The sequence below is a fragment of the Palaemon carinicauda genome, chromosome 35, assembly GCF_036898095.1.
Source record: "Palaemon carinicauda isolate YSFRI2023 chromosome 35, ASM3689809v2, whole genome shotgun sequence".
In the NCBI taxonomy this organism is placed as follows: domain Eukaryota; kingdom Metazoa; phylum Arthropoda; class Malacostraca; order Decapoda; family Palaemonidae; genus Palaemon; species Palaemon carinicauda.
In genome coordinates, this window is record NC_090759.1 from 30,814,884 (window position 1) to 30,820,561 (window position 5,678).

Genomic DNA, 5,678 nt, shown 5'->3' on the forward strand with positions numbered 1-5,678 from the left:
CCAAGGGCTGGTTGGCAAAAGGAAAACAAATTACTTTAAAAATAGGATTTCGTCAAGTGGTATAGCTGCTTGTTGGTTATAATTGTTTTGAAGAGGGGAATATCTGCATTTTTAGCTAAGCATGAAAAGAGGATGTCGAAGGGATAAGAGGATAATAGAGAAAAAAAAGGGGTTTGTATCAGCTAAAGTGGCGTAGTCGAGAGGAACTTTAACTCGAGAGACGAGAGTACGTTTCAAAAATCTTCAAGAGGTCTTAAAGTATTTGGTGTGCGAGATAGATGACAACATATATCAAAATTTAGTTACCAAATGAAATTATTGCCCAGAGTATTTTCGTATTATCGGTGGCGAGATGGAAATGAACGGTATAAGTGACTAGGAGGAAGAAACCCCAGTAATAGGAAGTTATAGAGTGAGATCATGTTATTAAAGGTGAGTGTTGAAATTTGAGGGTGTCAGCTGGAGTATTGCATGAAGGGTGTCACTTGGAATTTTGTCGGAAGAATTGCCAGAACGAGTTTTATTTGAGAACTGTCAGGTATGTGAAGGGCTTCACTTGTTTTTTGTTCTTATTTTTTTTTTTTTTTGCGTGAAAGATGTCAGTACTAAATTTGCACACTAGAGAGTGTTACAATCTATAAAACGATGCATTGCTCTTACGTACATGCATAAAATTTCAGTGACAACCTCTGTGAAGGGAAGGATAGAGCCTACCAGTGATTCTACAGAGAGACCAAGGGTAGCCATTGGATCTCCACAGATTTTGGGCTATTCTTTGACCCCCCCCCCCCTTTTTTTCTTACGTATCCAAATTCCCAATGCACTAAATGGAATAAAAATAGTTTAATGCTAAGCATTAAAAACAGCTTGAACTACTCATAAAGAATGCCTTTCAACAACGGAATAAAATACATAAAAAAATGAAATACAATGGGACAATTTGTTCAAAGTTTCAATGAAGCCTACCAAAAAAAAATCCTAGAAAATAATCATTGTATAAAGAATGATGATGAAATAATACTGTCGTCAGTAATGTAAGATATTCACCTAAGAGGACATATCGTAGATAATGATGAACTGAATCCAGGAAATATACCTAAGCTCTTTGGACTCATTGCTAATCATGATCCAGTTATTACTGATCAGGTTAAAAATGGCATGAAGAATGAGAATCATACTAGATCTGCAATACAGAATAGAATGATCAATAAACTCTTTATCTCTGGTGAAAGAATAAATGGCACAAAATTCCTGACCAAGCTAATAAAGTCACAGATGTTAGAAAATGAGAACAGTTGGGACTAGTTGCAAGATTTTATGTCACTCACATGGTTTTGTTAGATGTTGAATCTATCAAAGACGTAATGAGGAAGTGTTTGGAAAAATGGGCTTTGTGTACGAATCTTCACTTGATGGAGCATTAGTCATGAGTTAAGAAATCAGTGGTGTCCAGAAGGCATTAAAACGAAGACAACTTTTGCCTATTATGTACACTTCTATGGTCAAAGGCTTAATTTGGTTTTGATGAACGTTACAAAGTATGTGCCTCAAGCAGCCTAACTCTTCTGTCTTCCTGAAGAGTTCTACATCTTTCCTAGTAATTCTCTATTTCACAAGAAGTTCCCTTCTATTCAACGAGAAATGTTTCGTGAAAAACAAGTAAGAGAACAGCAACATGTGAGTGACCAATGTTTTAGTGGTGTCGGGTCACCTTCTGTGAAAACGCTCGGCTGCGTCTGGAATGCATAATAAGACTCTTAAGGTCCTTAAAGGAGTCTTCCACTGTCTTGTGGTAGAGCTCTCTTGCCCGGGGTACACTCGGGACACTATTCTATCTATTTCTCTTCTTGTTATTTTAAAGTTTTTATAGTTTAATAGCTTATATACGAAAGCTCTATTTTAATGTTGTTATTGTTCTTAAACTTCTCTTGTAGTTTATTTCGTTTCCTTGTTGGAGTCCTTGGGCTAGCAGCAACCAGCTTTTCCAACTAGACTTGTAGCTTAATAATATTAATAACAACAACAACAACAACAACAACAACAACAACAATAATAATAATAATAATAATAATAATAACAACAACAATAATAATAATAATGGCATTTTCAGTCAGCATTTTTTTCTGGGAAAATGTATTTGTTTCCAAATTCAAATTATGCTAAACGTCATCAAAATAGTATAAATTTTATGTAAAATAGCCCTCACAACGATAATCCCTTAACGCTTGCAACTTTCATATTTTTTGTGGTGACGTGCAATTCCACCCTAGACCACCAACTGAATAACGTTCGCTTCCTCACCTCAAACGCCTCTAAGGGAGCCACCTTCCGATATCAACTTGCACAACAATACCCACTGGACAACTGCACAATATCCAAACGCATTATAATGGGAAATAAAATAGACATAAGTGATATCTATTACAATAAAACATATATTGCAATGAAACATATTTTGTCAATAAAGGTTAACATATGGCGACCAATGCAATTAAATTAATCGAGTTACGAACATTAAAGATGGCAGATTGATTGATTGATTATGAAATATCTAGCATCATGATAAAGATGACAGAGCTATGTAACTTTGTCGTATCTATGAACGATGAATTTTGCATTTATCTGAGACGGTGAAACTTCATGGGAAGAAAGCTTTAATGTCAAGAAATCAAAAGTGATGTTAATAAGAATACATTTTGAATTCGAAAAGCTATTCTGAAGTTGTACATGTTTAGATCAAGAGGATTTATCAATTACTCCAATGAGAGCTTCACAAAACAGGTTTCTTACGAAGAAAATAATTCCACCTTCAAAATAACTTAATACATGAAATATATCCACATGAATTATTATTATTATTATTATTACCAGCTAAGCTACAACCTTGATTACGATAGCAAGTTGCTATAAGCCCAAGGGCTCCAACAAGGAAAACTAGCCCATTGAGGAAAGGAAATAAGGATGTAAATAAACGATATGAGAAATAATGAGCAATTAAATGATATATTTTAAAAGCAGTAACAACATTTAAACATATATTTCATATATAAACAATAAATGCTTATATCAGCCTGTTCAACATAAAAACATTTGCTGCAAATTTGAACTTTTGAAGAGGAATCAAAACAAACGCTGATAAACAGTATTACAGAAAAATCACCATGTCCCCGAAAATATAAATGTAGGAAAAATAAACTATTATTAAGTATAAATCATAAGAAAATAAATTAATATCCCAAACACAATCAAGAACAACGAAAGACATTTGACACTTCCGCTTTCGTCATGCCACTCTGGGATGTCATCGGGGGAACAAAATAAAATTATTCCCGATATATTTTAATCCGTGATAAGCGAGAGAGAGAGAGAGAGAGAGAGAGAGAGAGAGAGAGAGAGAGAGAGAGAGAGAGAGAGAGAGAGAGAGAGAGAGAGAGAGTTTCTTTGTCTCCTATTGTTTTAGGATCTTCTTTGTCATTGTTATAGAATTTTCTATTGGGAGACTACGGCTTAACGTCTACGGCTGTTTACTTTTTCGACTAGGGTAAGCAAATGTCATTTCAGATAACACGAGATGTTGAGGGAAGAGCCAGGTGGTATAGCGATTCTTTCTACCTAATTTATCTATATTTATTTGCTCAAAACCTCAAGAGTCAAATACACTGGGAATGAAAATTATATTCTTAAGAGTCCGTTTCTTTTCCTTGTTGTGTACTACATAGAAGTCGACTCAGTTGGTGATTCATTAAGATGTCAATTTCCCCGCTTCAGTAATCCACCTAAAAATACGACATAAAGAAAGAGCTGAGTGTTCACAAATGCAGGAAAATATTCCCTTTTTATTACATCTATAAATGTGACTCATTTTGAATATCTACAAAGCATAATAAAAAAGAATTCTCATGATTTACGAGTGCAGTCAATCTGAACCTAATATTAACATTAAAGTGGATTGACAATTTTGGGTTTCCTTTTTATTTTAAAAGCAATCTTGTCTTTAACTCCATTACTGAAAATATACGTTCAAACACTCAGTAATTCTTCCATATTCTACATTTAGAAATGGGGATGAAGAAACATCAAGACCAGGGTTGCCAGGTTTTGCAAATGAGAAAAGGCCCACGTCTGATCATCTGCAGCTTTAAAAGGCCAACCTAATAGTAGAAAAAGGCCGAAAATATATCATTTAAGGCTAACCAATTTCAAAAAGGCCAAATTTAGGTATCTTGCACGAAAAAGGCCAAATTTGGAGTTTCTTGGCTCAAAGAAAGGCCAACCTGGCAAACCTGATTGATGACATCATATGGTCTCAGACTTGACTCTAACCAAGTACAGGAAATGTTTAAATTGCCGCAATATCTATGTAATCCCATTGGATCAACTAATATTATTTCAGTAGGGTTAAATCAAAAGTAGCAAATATAGTAACCAAACCGTCAAAAATGACGTCTAAATATTTAGATAGATATACACGAGCGCACACAGAGATTCAACACATCCCAACCCCTCCCCCTTTCCTAACTATACAACCCGCTGGTTCGGCAATTTGTGGGAAAATGTGGTTTGCAAGCGTAATTCTGTGTATTTATTTCAATGTTTTTACTCTTCTTAAAAATTTTATTTGTCCTTGTTTCCTTTCCTCATTGGGTTATGTTCCCCGTTGGAGCCCCTGTGCTTATAGCATCCTGCTTCTCCAACTTGGTTTGTAGCTTAGCAAGTAATGATAATAATAATAATAATGATAATAATAATAATAATAATAATAACCCTTCTCACCAGGGTATAAATACTCCCTCTCCCTGAGCGTGACAGGATATATAAATATATATAAATATATATATATATATATATATATATATATATATATGTATATATATATATATATATATATATATATATATATATATTTCTTTCTGGTCACGCTGTGCGGCAACCACAGAAAACCCAATCTCCCACAAATTACCCAACAACTGATATGCCCAATCTCCCACAAATTACCCAACAACTGATATATATTATATAGGGGAGAAGAAATATTTTCAGCATAATACCTGTCACCAAGGGATTAAACCAAAATGGTTTAGTACATACACGAAATTATTCATACCCTGAAAATCAAAACCCTCCCCACCCACCAGCAAAATAAATCTTACCTGAAAAGTTGACCGAGTGGCTAATACAAGTGTGTTTGCATTTATTAAGGGTAAGAACTAGATTATTAGTTTGATTAAGTGTGCAGTTCACTATTAAATGGAAAAACTCATGCTTAATATAACTGAAAAAATAAGTGGACTCAATAGTCCAGCGATTTCATAGTAAGGATACATAGTCCGATACATTATTCAATAACTTCCTAAATAAAAGAAAAGGGTCATAAAAATCGCGTTAAAATTCATACCCAGCTAAACAACATTTACATTCATGAAGTGTGGTGCATATGAATGATATCTGCAAAACTAGTAAAGAAAACTGAATATTATCAGTGAACACCAAGCTTTACAATTCTCGGTTCGTTTTCATTTAAATCTCTTGTTTGAGGCTACACTCGGGCACACTATTCTATCTAATTTCTCTTCCATATGATTTGTTAATTGTTTATAATTTATATAGGAGATACTTATTTTAATATTATTCTTAAAATATTTATTTTTTCCTTGCTTCCTTTCCTCACTGGGCTATTT

The 5,678-nt window shown here is 34.1% G+C and overlaps 1 pseudogene; it reads left to right on the top strand.

Moving 5' to 3' along the window:
- Positions 1 to 420: 420 nt before the first annotated feature.
- On the top strand, positions 421 to 1,796 carry LOC137627211 (uncharacterized; annotated as a pseudogene).
- The last annotated feature ends 3,882 nt before the right edge of the window (positions 1,797 to 5,678 follow it).